General features: G+C 43.5%; 1 protein-coding gene across 5 annotated transcripts in view; it reads right to left on the bottom strand.

The window, feature by feature from the left end:
* The window catches only part of vdrb (vitamin D receptor b), a 319,754-nt gene that overhangs the window by 200,173 nt on the left and 101,593 nt on the right, over positions 1–17,988 (bottom strand). For 2 of the 5 annotated variants that reach the window (XM_072567383.1, XM_072567384.1), the window contains one exon: positions 15,016–15,214. The exons of 2 other annotated variants lie outside the window; for them this stretch is intronic. The gene's annotated coding sequence lies outside the window, so the exon portion shown is untranslated. Of the gene's footprint in view, positions 1–15,015; positions 15,215–17,988 lie in introns of those variants that run through there. One more of the 5 variants, XM_072567386.1, reaches the window with a different exon arrangement.

Genomic DNA, 17,988 nt, shown 5'->3' with positions numbered 1-17,988 from the left:
GGCTTTTATTTAATTGAGATGGCGAACCTGGCTGGTCCGGGGCCCCCTTGGGAGAGGAATCCCGCACGATTACGGGTTTTGTTACATTTGATGTTAATACGTTCCGAGCATGTCTCTCACTACCCAATTTCTGTGTTATCTGTCGCTTTTTTTTTCTCTTATTTGAATAATGTAAGAGACTTAATTATACACTCTGGTTACTTGTAGGTTAGATTAGTAGTTAGTTGAGTTTTGTTTTTTTTTCCCTCGGTATTTTTCTTTTGTTAAATTTTGGTTATTATTTATTTAAGATTTAATTGTATATCAATGCTTATACTTGGGTTTTTTTTATTTTTGTAAACTTGTAAAAATGTTAAATTTTCAGTAAAAATAACTATTAAAAAAAGGCACAACAACGCCGCCTCCTTCCTTAGGAGACAAAGGAAATTCGGCATGTCCATAAAAACTCTTTCAACTTCTATAAAATGCATCATTGAAAGCATTCTATCTGGGTGCATGACAGCATGGTATAGGACAACTGTAGTTTCTTACGGTCCTGGGCAGAGCAGAGAGTTGTGAACACAGTCCAGTCCATCACCTAAACCAACCTTCCATTCATTGGCTCCATCAACAATTTTTGCTGCCTTGGAAAGGCAGCTAACATCAAAGACCCCTCCCGCCTCAGTTATAATCTCTTCCAACCTCTTCCATCAGGCAGTAGGTACTAAAGCTGAGGTACATGTACCAACAGGTTCACGAACAGCTTCTTCCTTGCTGTTATTAGACTTCTTGATCTTGCTTTTTGTGCACTTTCGTTGTAGTTGTAACTTTGTGTACCTCGCTCTGTTCAATCTTTGTATGGTACAATCTGCCTGTACTGCACTTAGGTAATAACATAATAATAAATCAAATCAAAACTAACCACATTCATTCCATTTCCTGTACTTTTTCTTTCAGCCTTTCCCCCAACCCACTCTTTCTTTTCTTACAACAAAGCTTGTCTGGTTGTCAGCTAAAGCCCAGCAGCATCTAGTTTTTCCAAATTAACAGTACAACCCTACATTTGCCCTCATTTTGAATAGGAGTGAAGGATCTAATCTGATCACAAAATACTTGTCTTTACTCTCTAGTCTGTCCTCTTATTTCCAAAGCTGATTCCCTGAGCAACTTCCTATGCAACTACAGCAGATGCAAAACATGCCCTTCACCTCCTTTTAAAGCAGTGGCTAAGCTCCCACACATTTCTTCCATTTAAGGCAATAATTCACATGTTCGTTGTCCAATGGAGATAACAAAGTCAAATTAGAAGTTTTTGCCATACAATTTAGTTTGGCTCATCATTAATGCTGACTCACACCATTCTTTAACTGCCCACTCTGTTCCAACTAAGATCAGAGCAAACTTCAGCAAAAGTATCTTTGCTCATTTACAAAAAAGGAGTAGGCCATGCAGTCTTGAGGATGCTCCACCATTCAATAACATCATGGCTTATCGGATTACAACTTCAAATCCACATTTCCATCTACTCCCACTTTTCCCACTTTCTTGAGAAATCTTTATTCAACACTGTTTCAAAAATATTCAATGACTCTGCTTAAGCCCTTTTCAGGAAGTGAGTCCAAAGACTCATTGAGAAAAAATAAATTCTCATTTGTCTCAAAATGGGCAACCTCGGTTTTTAAACTAATAACCCCAGTTATAGATTATCCAAGAGGAAACATCCTTTTCACATCCACTCTGTCAAGACGTATACATATACATCAGTACAGCACAGGATCGGGCCGTTTGGCCTATGAACATGACAACAAATTAAACAATCCCTTCTGCCTGCCCTTAGTCCATTTCTCTCCATTCCTTGCATATTTATACATTTATTTAAAAGTGTCTTAAAAATCCCTATTGTATCTGCCTTTACCACTGCTCATGGCAGTGTGTGTCAGACTCCTATCACTGTTTTAAAAAAAACTTGTCCCTCACAACTCCTTTGAACTTGCCCCCTCAGGACTTTATATGCTTCAATCAACCCATCGCTTACTCAGTTAAAGTCCTGCAGGTACAAGCCTACCCTGGCAAACCCTTCCTTGTAAGACAAGCTGCCCATTTCAGGAATCAGTCTCACAAACATTCTTTGAACTGCTTCCAACTCAATAAGGTGAGCCACACTACAACAGTATCCAGATGCAATCTCACTAGTGCCCTGTATAACTGAAGCATAACCACTCTAATTGTGTGCTTTTGGGCACTAAGTGACTCTCTGGTGTAAACAGCTGAAATAACTCCACACAGGCTGGTACCCTGTCACCACGTCACCCTTTACTTACATGTGAAGAGTCCTTGACACTGACCCAGCTCCCTCAGTGGCAGCTCTCAGAATGAACAGAACCTCTCATACTCCTGTTAATTTTGCTTCTCTTCCCCCCCCCACCCAACTCCACTTCACCCGTGGTTGGGTGTCTGATCAGACTCAGTAAAAAAAAAGAACATTATTCTATATTTTCACCACCTGGAAAAACACCCTTGTGGCCAGTGAACCATTATCGAGCAAAGCCTGATATGGGCAATGTCTATGGGAGGAAAGTGAAGAGGAAGGGTAAGGACTAAACCAAAATAGAATTGGAGGAGAAAATAAAGCACTCCACTCCCCATGGTGCCCACCTCTCCCTAAAGATGTCAAGTGTGCTGGTGAACACCATGTACTCCTTCTCTAAGGCCACCTGGGCTCAAACAGAACCACCGAAGAGGGGCAGACAGTTGGCAGAGACTACCCCTCTCCATGGCCCGCTGCCTGGACCTGTTTATAGCCTGGCCAAGCCCAGGAGCACACCCACAGGAGGTCCTCCAATCTGCCCACACCCCTCAGCACTGAGTGCCCAAAGATCGGGAGAATGGGGCTGAAGTGCAAACAAAAACGTAGCAAAAAGGTTTTTCAAATAACTAAAAAGGGAGTGCAAACACCCACAACCAATTTATACACAGTCCACAGACTCCACAGCACCATAAAATAAGCAGTTGGGCTGGGAGTCTGTGAACCACAGCAATCTGTGATAATATGGGACTGCTTCATGCAACACCCTTCACCCCAGATCCCTGAAAGAGGGAAGAATCCCGCACAGAGAGCCTTCCACTAGGGATCTCCGCTGCCCAGTGATAAATAGACACACCAAGTCCTGTCTGGGCAGTGGATGAAGGACAAAGGATGGATGGTGTGCAATACCAGTCTGTACATAAGCTGCCATTTCAACTCCCTGAAAGGCATACAACACATTCCAGAGGCGGCTCAGGTTAAGAGGCACAGAGCCAGAGGGAGATGTGGGATCCTGGAGCTAATGTGAAATTCCGTCCGAAAAGGTGTACATGCAAATGGCCCTTTGGTTTCCTCCATCGCCACCAGTTTTTCCAGGACCGGATCTTTCTGCATCCAAAGTCTGATATCGGCAGCTGTGACTGGAAGCATGTCCAAAACATTTCAAACCATTTTGGACTCTTCCAGTGGCGGTACCATTGGTGATGTATCTGCCAGCGGGAACCAACTCAACGCATCCGCATTTGCTATTTGGCCTCCAGGATGGTGTTCCAACTTGCAATTATATTCCCTTAGAATTAGAGCCTACCGCTGAATTTGGCCTGGGGCTATGGGCTGCACTGCTTTGTCCTCTTTGAGTAGACTTAACAGAGGTTTGTGCTCCATTATTATTACAAATGTATGTTCATAAAGGTATTGGTAGAACTTCCTGACTCCAGATAAGACCAGCAAACCTTCCTTCTCTATCTTGGTATATTTATGCTCTGCATTAGCCAAGTATGGATGCATACACTATTACACGTTCCTTACCACTAGGCCACCTATGAGCTAATACCATCCCGAGGACATATGAGGAGGTATTGCATGTGAACTGAGTGGCCTGGTGGGTAAACGGTGACGAGGACGAGAGAATAGGGTTGTATGCATGAGGAAGTGCTGGCTGGATGCTACAAGCAGCATATGGCTGCCGTGCCATGAAACTGCTGTTGAGAGACAATGCTGGTTTGCTGACACTGGTCTGGATATACAGCAGCCTTTCAAAGATGGTATTGGAACAGAGATAGATAGGTTCTTATGGTACAAGAGAAGCCAGCCCTTTGACAGATATCTGGCATGAGGAGAGTTGTTCTAAGAATGGCAAGTTTAGGATGGGGCTAGAATCAATCAGACATAAATACGATAGAGGAGAGGTACACAGCTAATGAGGCAAGATTGGGAAGATATATCAGTAAATCGTGCTAGGCCTCATGGCAAAAAAAAGCCCCCAAAAAGTTAAACACAACTCCTGGGGCCAAAAGAAAATGCAAGATTCAGCTGTATGCAATACGGTTGTTAACATCAATTATTTGGTTGGTTTCAGCCAAATCTGGGAAGAACATTTACACCACTTGACTGAACTCTTTGGCTGGCTAGAAAAAGCCAATTTGGTTATGAAGTTAGTGAAGATTGAACTTGCCAAGACAAAGGTAACTTATTTGGGCCACAATGTGGGACAAGACCAAGTAATATCTGGAGAGTTGATGGTACAGGCTATTTTGGATTTTCCTGTGCCTGGGACAAAACATGAAATAATTGCATGAGTGGATTCTACTGCAAGTTTGTTCCAAATTTGTTGAAGGCAGGCAGAAATTGTGAACGAACGCAAGAGCGTCAAAGTGCCTTTGAAATCTTGAAAGCTGTGCTCAGAATTGCACTGGTTTTAGTCAAGCCTAATTATGAGAACTCCTTTCAAATTGGTGTTTGATGCTAGTGACATTGGTGTGGGATCGGTTTTAGTGCATGAATAAGAAATGCCACAGCCTGACACCGATTAATCAAAGAAACTGACTGCCTGTCAGCAAAAATATTCAATAATTGAGAAGCAGACATTAGGTTTTGTGTTGTCTACACATCATTCTGAAATAGACATTACCAACATGGAAAGAACTGGTAATTAAAATCCTATTGATTTTCTTGGAAACATTTCAAGACAAGAACTTATAATTATTTTGGTGGAGTTCAATTCCCATACCACATAATTTGAAAATCATTCAATGGCCTGGAAAAGAAAATGTTATAGTGGATGCTTTTTTGAGAGGATATGTGATGGACCACCAAGAGCTATGGTGCCCATGGACTTCTGTAAAATATGGTTACTGTGTAATTCCTCTCATCTTTAGTATTGATGACATGGAGGTGCCAGTGTTGGACTGGGATGGACAAGGTCAGAATTCACACAAAACCAGCTTATAGTCCAATGGGTTTATTTGAAATCACAAGCTTTTGCAGCGTTGCTCCTTTGTCAGGTGAAGACTTTGGTGATCTTTAGTGTCAATATGTTAATACTGTTAATGTGACATATAAATAGTATTAACAATTTTTGATAGGTCATGAAAAATATCTCTTAAAAGATACATTTTCATTCTTCGCAAGTGTGACATAAAGGATGTGATTCATAGATAACAAAAATTGTATATTAATTAACATCTACACAATTTATTTTAGCGTTTGAATTTTGAACTAGTGGCATGTGGATTTAGACTGTATTTTGAGGGTGTTTAATGATTAACATGTCCATATTTCTGAAACCATGAGTATTTTTTTTAAAAACCAGCACGAGAGGGGGAAGTCCTTGGATGACAATGGGAATTTATTTGCATTCGGAGAGCTTTACGAGTGGACAGAGTAAATACTGAGGAGTGTTATCTTGCTTTCAATTCAGAAGAATGTTACATTGTTTTGTTTCGCTTAGAAGTACTCATAGCTTGGAAAGCTTTTGGTTTGTTTGCAGAAGTCCTGTTGAAGTTGAATGTCTGAGAAAGTTTCTCCTAGAGAAAGGGTTTAGTTCTGAAGTTAGGAAATAGGTTACAATCAGTGTAAGGGTTTTTCATCGAAAAGTTCCAGACAGGTTTGGTTTCAGTCCTGTTGAAGTTATTTGAAGCTGAGAAAGAGTAAGCTCAGTTCGGTAGCTAATCAAGGAACAGGCTCAAGAGTAGGATTTGAAAGAAAGCTAAATTTATATATATGTATATTTATTATGTGACAGAAGTGAATGCCCTCTGGCATTTAAGTACTGTAAAGTGACAAAGTTGGGATTGATGGGATTGTAGTTTACTATGCTTCAAATCTTTAAAAGTCCATTATATCTAAATTGCTTGGTTTGTTCATTTTGTTTTTTCTCTTTTGTGTAACAAACTTGCATTTTACTATTAAAATCAAATTACAGCATTGTTGCTGGTGCTTCAGTAAAAGGCTACCTCATTAAATAACAAATACAAAATAATGATCTCTCAAGCCAAATTTAAGTCTGGGATCTAACTTGTCCAGCAATAACATCAGATAAGATCATAACAATATTACTTGCTAGCTTTCTCTGAGGCTCTAATTTCTTTCTCCTTACTGCTCTTTTAGTTCTTTATGTTCTGTCCAATCTTCTGACCTGTCACTCATCTTGCAGGATCATGTGCTTTTTCTTTCAAATTTGATGCTTTTGTTTTTTTCAGTTATCAATGGGTGGCTTGCATTTCTTGTTGGACGATTTCTTTCTTATTGAAAGTAACTCTTTGGAGTCTTCCAAAATAACTCTTTAAATGCCTGTCACTGCATTTTGTTTCTTTCATTCCGCAGGGATCAGTTCTGGGTCCTCTGCTGTTTGTAATTTTTATTAATGACTTGGAAGAGGGAGTCGAAGGGTGGGTCAGTAAATTTGCAGACGATACGAAGATTGGTGGAGTTGTGGATAGTGAGGAGGGCTGTTGTCGGCTGCAAAGGGACTTAGATATGATGCAGAGCTGGGCTGAGCAGTGGCAGATGGAGTTCAACCCTGTCAAGTATGAGGTTGTCCATTTTGGAAGGACAAATAAGAATGCGGAATACAGGGTTAACGGTAGAGTTCTCAGTAAGGTGGAGGAGCAGAGGGATCTTGGGGTCTATGTACATAGATCTTTGAAAGTTGCCACTCAGGTGGATAGAGCTTGTAAGAAGGCCTACGGTGTATTAGCATTCATTAGCAGAGGGATTGAATTCAAGAGTCGTGAAGTAATGTTACAGCTGTACAGGACCTTGGTAAGGCCACATTTGGAGTACTGTGTGCAGTTCTGGTCGCCTCACTTTAGGAAAGATGTGGAAGCTTTGGAGAGGGTGCAGAGAAGATTTACCAGGATGTTGTCTGGAATGGAGAATAGGTCGTACGAGGATAGGTTGAGAGTTCTCGGCCTTTTCTCGTTGGAACGGCGAAGGATGAGGGGTGACTTGATAGAGGTTTATAAGATGATCAGGGGAATAGATAGAGTAGACAGTCAGAAACTTTTTTCCCGGGTACAACAGAGTGTTACAAGGGGACATAAATTTAAGGTGAAGGGTGGAAGGTATAGGGGAGATGTCACGGGTAGGTTCTTTGCCCAGAGAGTGGTGGGGGCATGGAATGCGCTGCCTGTGGGAGTGGCAGAGTCAGAATCATTGGTGACCTTTAAGCGGCAATTGGATAGGTACATGGATAGGTGCTTAAGCTAGGACAAATGTTCGGCACAACATCGTGGGCCAAAGGGCCTGTTCTGTGCTGTATTGTTCGATGTTCTATGTTCTATGTTCATTCATGAGACGTAAACTGCCATTCTAGAGTTGCCTTTCAGGAGACGGTGGACAGCTGCCTTCTTGAAGTGTTGCATTTAGTGTAGGTACATCGATAATTCTGTTGGGAAGGGACTTCTAAGATTTTGACCCAGCAACACTAAGTAAACAGCAATATATTTCCAAGTGATAACGGTGAGTGGATTTGAGGGGAACTTGAAGGTGGTGGTGTTCTGACATAGCTGGTGCCCTTGTCCTTCTGATGGTTGTGGGTTTGAAAGATGGTTCAAAGGATCGTTGGTGAGTTTCTGCACTGCATCTTGTAGATACACTGCTGCTGAGTGACAGTGGAGGACAGAGTGAATATTTGTCGATACAGCACCAATGCTTTATCCTGAAAGCTGTCAAGTTTCTTGAGTGGCGTTGGAGCTACACTCATCCAGGCAAGTAGAGAGCATTCCAATGCACTGTCAACTTGTGCCTTGTAGATGGTGGACAGGCTTTAGGGAATTATTTATTGCAAGATTCTTAGTGTCTGAACTGCTCTTGTAGTGAATGTATTTATATGACTAGTCTGGCTCAGTTTCTAGTCAATGGCAACCCCCAATATGTTGAAAGTCATAGTTTCAATTTGGAAGTGGACTGTGTCAGTACCTGACCTTACAACAGAGGGAAGGTCATTGATGAAGCAGCCTAACATGGTTGGGCCCAAGACACTCCTCCGAGGAACTGCTTCAGGGATGTTGTGGAGCCAAAGTGACTGACCTTCAACAACTACCACCATCTTCTTGTGTGCCAGGTATGAATCCAAGCAGCAGAGAGTTTTCCCCCAGATTCCCATGAACTCTAGTTCTACTATGGCGCCTTCATGCCATGCTCAGTCAGATGCAGCTTTGATGTCAAGGGCTGTCCCTCTCCCCTCCCCTCTGGAATTCAGCTCTTCTGTCCATGTTTGAACCAAGACTGTAATGAGAGCAGGAGGAGAGTGGCCCTGGCAGAACCCACACTAAGCTGTCACTGAACAAGTTATTGCTGAGCAGATGCTGCTGGATAGCACTGTTGGTGACACCTGACTAATAAGTGAGAGTAGACTGAAGGGGTGGCAGTTGGTTGGGTTGGATTTATTTTGCTTAGTGTGTAAAAGACATACCTGGGCAAGTTTTCACATTGTCAGGTAGATGCCAGTTTTGTAGCTGTACTGGAACAGCTTGTCTCTGGGTGCTGCAAGTTCTAGATGCCTCACCCTATTGCCAGAATTTTGACACGGCCAGTAGCCTTTTCTTAATATCACGTGGAGTGAATGGAATTGGCGGCACAGAGGTTAGCACTGCTGCCTCACAGTGCCAGAGACCCGGGTTCAATTCCCAACTCAGACTGTGTGGAGTTTGCACATTCTCCCCATGTCTGCGTGGGTTTCCTCCGGGTGCTCTGGTTTCCTCCCACTCTCATTTCTGAAGAAGGGCTGATGCCCGAAACGTCGATTCTCCTGTTCCTTGGATGCTGCCTGACCTGCTGCGCTTTTCCAGCAACACATTTTCAGCTCTGATCTGCAGTCCTCACTTTTTCCTCCCACAGTCCAAAGATATGCAGGTCAGGTGAATTGGCTATGCTAAATTGCCCGTAGTGTTAGGTAAAGGGGTAAATGTAGGGTAATGGGTGGGTTGCGCTTCGGCGGGTTGGTGTGGACTTGTTGGGCCGAAGGGCCTGTTTCCACACTAAGTAATCTAGCAATCTAGAATTGGCTGGAGACTGAGGGTAATGATCTCAGGAGGTGGCCAAGATGGACCATCCATATGGTAGTTTTGACTGAAGATTGATGCAAATACTTCAGTCTTACGTTTTGCACTGGCATGCTAGGCTCGCTGTTCTTGGGGATGTGAATATTTTGGACTATACTGGAGAGTTATTTAATTGCCCACCACCATTCATAACTGGATGTGACAAGACTGCAAAGCTTAGATCTGTTCCATTGGTTGTGGAAGTGCTGAGCTCAGCTGATCATTTGGTGCTTGGCACACAGGTAGTGAAGGTTTTTGCTTCACTAGGTTGATACCTCATCTCTTAGGTATGTACGGTGACGTTCCTGGCATGCTCTCCTGCATTCTCCATTAAACCAGGGTTGATGCTGTCTTGGTGATAATGCTTGAGTGGTCTCACTATCAAATCACTACAGGAATGAGGCAGAATGCTTGGTATCATAGGACAAAGATAACAATCTTTCCCCATCAGCAAAACTAAAGAACTGATCATTGACTTCAGAAAGAAAGGAAGAAGACACACCAATGCAGCAGAGGTGTAGAGGATTGAGAGCATCAAGTTTATTGGAGTGATGATAACCAACAATCTGCCCTGGACTTCCCCCATAGATACAATAGTTAAGAAGGCACAACCATACCGCCTCTTCCTCATAAAGCTTAGGAAATACAGCATGTGCATATGGGTGGTATGATGGCTCAGTGGTTAGCACCACTGCCTCTCAGCAGCAGGGACCTGGATTTGATTCTAGCCTCAGGCAACTGTGTGGGGGGTTTGCGCATTCTCCCAGTGTCTGCATGGGCTTCCTCTCACAATCCAAAGATGCAGGGGTTAGGTGAATTGGCCATGCTAAATTTCCCATAGTGTTTCAGGGACGTGTAGGTTACATGCTTAGGTGCATTATTCAGGGGTAAACATAGAGTAATAGGATAAGGGAATAGGTCTGCGTGGGATACTCTTTGGAGGGTCAGTGAGGACCTGTTGGTCTAAACAGCCTGTTTCCACACTGAGGAGTCTAGGACATTCACCAACTTTAACAGATGCACCACGAAGTATTATATCTGGATGCATAACAGCCTGGTACAGCAACTGCTCTGCCCAGGACCACAAAGTTGTGTACACAGCCCAGCCAGACAATCACGCAAGCCAACCTCCCATCCATTGACACCATCTACTCTTCTCGCTGCCATGGAAAGGCTACCAGACCCCTCACACCTCAGTAATACTTTCTTCCAACCTCTTCCTAAGGCAGAAGATACAGAAGCTGAAACACACATACCAACACATTCAAGAACATCTTTGCCCCTGCTGTTATTAGACTGTTGCATGGTCTGTTCGAATTTCACGTCGATCTTACATTCATGCACCTCCTGAGCAGCTATAACCTCGTAGGCCTCATTCTGTCTAAATACCCTATGATGTCTCAACTACATAAAAGGATAATGAAATTTTTTGTTTTTTAGGTACATATGACAACAATAAATCAAATCAGTTGATGGGTAGATGGTATATTATAATCAGATGTTTCCTTGCCATTTTTGACCAGATACCAAGACTTCATGGTCTGGAGGCAGCATTGAGCAACTCCCTCAACAGTATACCATCATGCTACCACCTCTGCTGCATCTTCCCTGTCAGTCAGATAGGACATATCCAGGGACAGTGATAATGGTTTCTAGGACACTGTCTATAAAAAAAGGTGTGATTCTGAGTGTATGACTATCTCAGGTTGTTGTTTGACTAACCTGAGAGAGCTCTCCCAATTTTGGCACTGGTGCCCAGCTGTTAAGAAAGACATTGCAGGCTCAACAGGGTTGTTAGGTAGTCTGTCCAAATTCATTTCATAAGACATTCTAGTGGTTGGTACCTAAAAAGCATATTAATAAACCAGATCATTTTTATATCAGTTGACAAGTCAGTGATTTTAAGTTCCACAATTTTATTAGAATTTGAATTCACCATCTGCTGTGCTGGGGTTCAAATCCAGATTTCCAGAGTATTACCAAGGTCTGTCGATTACTAGTCCAGTGTAAATAGCACTAGGCCATCACCTCCCCATCTACTGATGCATCCTGTAATCTAATTTTCTAGTTCACTTCAGACATATTTGTTCAAGTCCCTGTAATTTTAAAAATTGTTGGTTGTTAGTTAGGGATAGACTAACATTACTGTAGGCCTGGAGTCACATGTAGGCCAGACCAGGTAAGGACTACAGATTTCTTTCCCTAAAAAGGGACACTAGTGATGAGATAGTTATCAACCAGTGGTTGCAGGGTCACCAATAGGCAAACTCTATTCCAGATTTATTGAAATCACATATTACCATTATGCTACCATCTTCCTCTATCTGCGATCATGAAAGCATAAAACACTTACTCAAAATCCATTCTTCCCTTCCTAAAAAAAAATGAAGATGATATTCAATCAAAATGATGATTGCTACTAGCTAGGGGCACCTTCACTATGAGGCAATTAGTTAATTACCTGCACATTCCAATCCAATGAGAAAAAAAGGACATTGCAGAGGCCATAGTTACCACAACTGCAGGAATTGAAAGAGTTACAACATACTGAATCCAGTCATCAGCATCCTCTGACTCAAGCCACTGATGGTGTAAGCATGCACTGCTTACTTTGATTTCACTTTAAGCCAATCCTTAACTCTTCCATGCTTCAAGTACCCAAGAATTGTAACACATCCAGATAGTGAAGGAAGAGCTATGAAACAATGAAGATCCACCTCCACTCCAGCACCAGCTCAGATTAATTAATTATCAATGTCTCAAACATATGCATTGAGTTAGGACCTTCCTATAATGTGACACATGCACATTTGCTGTAGATGGGTGGCAGTGATTGTAAAGAGTTCCCTGCTTGAACCAGATTAACAGCCCCAATCAGGGAGGCCTAGCTAACAGTTAAGAACAGGTGGGTCAAACCAGCCATAAACAGGTCCAGACAGCAGGCAGTGGAGGGGGTTGTTAGGGCCAATTGCCTGCCCCTCTTCCACGGTTACGTTAGAGCCCGGGTGTCCTTGGAGAATGGTGGACAGTGTCCACCAACACCCTGGAGCTGTTCAGGGAGAGGTGGGCACTGCAGGGAGTGGAGTGCATTATTTCCCCCTCCAACTCTATTTGATTTAATCCCTGCCCTCCCCTTCACTGTTTGATCATGCAACATTAAAAAAGAAAAAAAAACAGGAGCGTCAGACATCCTGCTCACACTGATAGCAGACTCAGAGCTAGATCAGTGTTAAAGGCTATCCACAAATAAAATAAAGGGCTATTTGGTGACTAGATACAGGTCTCGAGTTGTTACATTGCTTTTCTCTCACTGGCACAGGCTGAAGAGATTAGTTCATAATAGCAGTCTTTGAGTTGGGGTAACTATTTCTAGCATCACTCTGTTACTTGGAAAGTTTGACTGGTTTGAGCCTGCCAAAGACTGGGCCCAGTACATGGAAAGAATTTTATTTTTTCTGGGCAAAGCAATGAGTAGTTCTCTTGACAGCTTGTGGACCTGCAGCTTTTTCAGTTATTAGGAACTTAACTGTCCCTGAGGTACCAGATGTTAAAACTAAATCTGACAACTCCTTGACCAGTTAGGGATATTACATTCCCAAGCCTCCTCCAATTTGTACTCTGCAATTTGAGAGCTCTGGGAAATCTGTATTGGGATCTTTTGACTAGATTAAGACAACTGGCAGAGGCATGTGACATTGATTTAACCCTTAGCAAGTGCATCTCATTTTGTGGGATTAATGTAACCCTGCAAAAGCACCTGTGAACTAAAGCCCAACTGGACCAAAAGCCAGTTGTAGTGCTTGTTTAATCATTGGAAAAATTTGGCAAGTGGAGCACGAGTTGCAGAGTATTCTGGTGGAAGTGGACATCCTCCCCAATCTGACTGAACTTGGGGGAGTGAAGGCAATTGCATAGCCTCACTCGGGACACATCATGAACAGAGGGACTGGAGGTCTACCTACACAAAAACCCCAAAACAAAGCCAAGCCTCAGCCAAAATAGTTAAAGTTTTCTTCAGGATCTGGGCTGGTAAGCCATTGTAGTTGCTGCCAATATGTGAACTCAAAACAGCAAAAAAGGTCATCCCACGAAATCTAAATTGAGTAAGAAACTGCATAAGCCCATATCCAGGAGAGTGCACACCCTCGAAAGTCCACTTACATCTGGTTTGGAACAGTTAAATTGCTTTGCGACATCCAAATCATAACCAAAACAAGTGCCTGCTTAAGTGGTCACCTGGTTCTAATGGAGGTCAATACCAGTGCAGCCATTTCACTGATTGTAGAACCGGTCTTTAACAAAATTTGCCCTGGACTCCAACCCTTAAGCAACTGTTTCAGTACTCGTTGGGGTGAAATTAGTTGAGGAAGATTTACCTAGTTTGGCTAACATTTTGATTAGAAATTAGCAGCCTGGGTGAAGTCTTAATTAAATGCCCATTTTTCAGGAAGGTCTAATGACTGTCAAAGGAGGCAAGGCCACCTCACATGTTGACCAGGATGCAATTCCATGATTCTGCAAGGCCTACCCAGTGCTATTTGCCTTACCAGCAAAACTGGAGGCAGAACTCAGAAGGCCGGAAAGCAAAGGCATCATCAAACCAGTTTAGTTTGTGCAATGGGCAGCATTAGTCATACCAATTTGAGCATCATGGGTCAGTTGCTTTTGTGGGATTTTAAACAAATGTAAACTGCTTTTCGCAGCTGCACAAATACCCAGACTGAGGATTTATCCACAGAGCTGGGGCAGGGGCTACCCTTCACTAATGTGGACATGAGGCATGTCCCAGATGAGGATTCCCAGAAGTGCGCTATAATCACTACCCACAAGTGTTTGTACCAATATACCAGACTGCCATTTGGGGTATTGTTAACCTGTATAACTTTTCAGTAGACAATGAAGAACATTTTTACAAAATCTACCCCAGGTCACCAGATGACGTGCTAACAAGACAGAACAGGAAGGAGCAGTTAGAGAACTTGGACAGTCCTTAGGTGTTTGTCCCAGGCAGGCACATGCCTTGGAAAAGAAAAAAAAAATGTGACCTACATGGGCTACAGAGTCGATAAGGGTTATATCTGTTGGAAGGTGGTGAGGGCAATCAAAGGTGCCCTGGCTCCCACATCTGTACCAGAGCTTCACTCTTTCCTTGGGCTGGTGAGCTATTACAGAAAGTTCTACATAGCCTGGCCTCCATCCTGGCACCTTCACATTGACTCTTAAAAAGAGTCAGCCTTAAAAAAGGGCAGCATAGTGGTTCAGTTGTTAGTGATAGTACTACTGCCTCAAGGAGCTAGGGACGTAGGTTTGATTCTTTGCTTGAGAGACTGTCTGCATGGAGTTCACACGCACTGCATGGGTTTCCTCCCAGTGCAAAGATGTGCAGGTTCGGTGAAATGGCCATGGGAAATGCAGGGTTACAGGGATAGGGAGGCCCGAGTGGGATGCTCGGAGGGTTTGAGGAAATTTTGGCAGTCATATTTGGAGTCAGGAGCTTTCACCAATACCTTTACAGGCATTAAATTTGTAATAACATTAAAGTGGAGCACAAACCCCTGCTAAGCCGACTTAAAGATGATATGACTGTAGTGCCCATAGCCTCAGGCCAAATTCAGTGGTGGGCTCTAATACTAAAGTTCATATAATTACAAGTTGTAACTGTCCAGGTTAAATAGCAAAAGCAGATACCTTGAGCTGCCTTTTGCTGGCAGATATACCGCTGGAGGTACTGCCACAGGAAGAGTCCGCAATGGTTTGAAGTGTTTTGGACACGCTTTTGGTCACAGCTGACAATCAGACTTTGGACGCCATGAGATCTGGTCCTGACAAAACTGCAACAGACAACAACAACGACGGAAACCAGAGGGATGTCACAACCTTTTTGGACCTAGAGACAACAGACCAGAGGATGACATATTAATGGGGAGCAAGAGCAATTTGTCCAGAGTAAAGGCTGAACTGATACTGGCTGAACTCCACCAGGGTCATCCAAGGGTTTCCAAAATGAAGACGTTGGTGAGACATTGACTGGCAGCCAGGATTGGATACAGACATAGCTGCATGGGAATGGCTGGGTAAACTCAGGACCTACATAAATCAATGTGTAGCAGTCCAATCACTGGCTCATATGTTGTCAGTCAGTCAATGTGGAGGCCTACTTATAGTGGCTGATGTGTATAGGGTTTATTCAAAACACTGACAGAAAAACGGAGCAGACCTTTTGCAATACACAGGCTCCTAGAAGTGTTGGCCACATAACAGGACATTTAGCTGCAAGGAATTTCAGTATTTCCTAAAGGTGAACAGTACTGAAGGCAAGCTTAAAAAGAAACTAACTTCATGAAATACTGAATTGACCTGGGTTGCTATTTGATACTCAAACCACCCCTCATGCAACTACAAGGATAGTTTTAGCACTGTTGCTGATGGGGAGACGACACCACACCAGGTTAAATCTGATCTTCCTGAACTGCGGGGATTGGGTGGGTGAGCAAGAAAGTGACAGCATGGGGAATGCCAGTCGCAGACACAAGACTGAGTGAAAGGGACAGTTTCCTTCAGGAAGCTTGGTGTAGGAACCATGGGAATAGCCCCACGTGGGTAAGTAGTCAGGTACAGTGATGATTGTATAAAGTACAGGTAGGTGTAACTGTTCTGAACAAGCATGGAGACCACATGAAAGCTCCAAACTTTCAAACAGTGCAGGAGCAAAACACAGCCAGCTCCACCACAGCCTTTCTGCCCGTTGCAGAACAGGTGGGTTCCCCTTATCCATCAAGCTTTGAAGATGCCTTCAGAATTTCAGATGGACACAGAAGTCACTGCCTTGATTCCTAGAATGAATTTTGTCCAAAACACTCTGGTGAGATAGTGTGTTACGCAGTCCTTTATCAGAGGTGGAGATGGAGGAACCTTACCTGGTGCTAAAAACCAGACCTGACTATGTCCCCAGACTCCGGAGGAGGGACATAGTGATTGGAACTAGGTCAGTGAGGTGTACCTCAGAATGACTTCTGATTGCAGTAAAGTAACAGCCTCAGCTGTCAGCCAGGGCTCCATGATGAAGAACAGGAGTGTTCTTGCCAGACAGCAGGGTTTCCCAGTGGAGGTCCTTCTACACAGGAGTCCTCCTTCCAGGACCTGGGGTGGAGGGTATTGCATGCAGTAGTCTCTTACATCTGCAGATTACAGTGGATCACAGACTCCCAGCCCCAAACTGCTTGCTTTGCAGTGCTGTGGACTCCACGGACCAGATATCTTTTGGTCACAGGCATTTGCATTCCGTTTAGTTATTTGAAAAGCCTTCCGTTATGTTTCTGTTGTACTTCAGCCCCACACTCCTGAACTTTGGGCACCTGGTGCTGAGGGGTATGGGCAGATAGGAGGACCTCCTCGTGGGTCTGCTCCTAGGCTTGGCCAGGCTTGCTGTAAACAGACCTAGGTAGTGGAGGAGGTTGTCTGTCGACTGCCTGCCCTTCTGTGGTTCTGTTCGAGCCCAGGTGTCATTGGAGAGGGAGCACGCAGTGTCCACCAACACACTCAATGCCTTTAGGGAGAGGTGGACAGTGGAGGATGGACTGCTTTATTTCCCCCGCTACCACACCCTTTCACTTTGATATAAGCATTGCCCTTATCAGGCTTTGCTTTGTTAATGTTTCACTAGCCACAGCGATCTCGGAACCACAGTTGTTGGAAGGCAGGAAGCCTTTTTAATTAAAGATTGGTTATTAGTCCACATTCCAACAGTTTATTGCCAGTTGAACTACAATAGTAATTTACCAAAATTCACTGGACTCTGGGCAGTTTCCGGCAGACTGGAAGACAGCGAATGTCACACTGCTGCTATTTTTAAACAAAGGTTATAGAAAACTGCAGGTAACTATAGGCTAGTTAGCTTAACAGCCTCCAGCATTTTCATGACTACAGATATCAATAAAGAAGAAATAGTGAAACATCCAGATGAAAAGGGTTCCATCAGGCAGACGCAGCAAGAATTCAGGAAGGGAAGGTAGTGTTTGACAAACTTGGAGTTTAGATTCCCTACAGTGTGGAAACAGGCCCTTCAGCCAACTAGTCCACACCGACCCTCCAAAGAGTAACCCACCCAGACCCATTTCCCTCTGACTAATGTACCTAATTAGCATGGCCAATTCACCTGACCTGCACATCTTTGGACTGTGGGAGAAAACCAGAGCACCCGGAGGAAACCCACGCAGACACGGGGAGGATGTCTGTGTGGAGTTTGCACAGTCACCGGAGGCTGGAATTGAACCTAGGACCCTGGTGCTGGGAGGCAGCAGTGCTAACCACTGAGCCACTGTTCTTTTGAAAAATTAACAAGTGCGGTAGATGTTGTACATTTGGATTTCCAGAAGGCATTCAATATTGTGCAGCATAAAAGACTCATCCATAAAGATAATGCATGGCATTCTGGGTAATGTGCTAGCATAGAGAGAGGACTGGTTAACTAACACAGCAGAGTTGGGATAAATGGGTATTTCTCTGGTTGGAGATCAGTGATGAGCAGGGTGCTGGGCCCACAACTCATGATTTATGTGAATGATTTGGAGGAGGAGACTGAGTGGAATGTATCCAAGTTTTTGCCAATTACACTAAATTGAGTGAAAGGCAAACATGTACAGAGAATGTAGAGGGTCTGCA

This window comes from Chiloscyllium punctatum, chromosome X, assembly GCF_047496795.1.
Source record: "Chiloscyllium punctatum isolate Juve2018m chromosome X, sChiPun1.3, whole genome shotgun sequence".
NCBI lineage: Eukaryota > Metazoa > Chordata > Chondrichthyes > Orectolobiformes > Hemiscylliidae > Chiloscyllium > Chiloscyllium punctatum.
The sequence above is the reverse complement of the archived record's forward strand: the minus strand, read 5'-3'. Positions and strand labels throughout refer to the sequence as shown.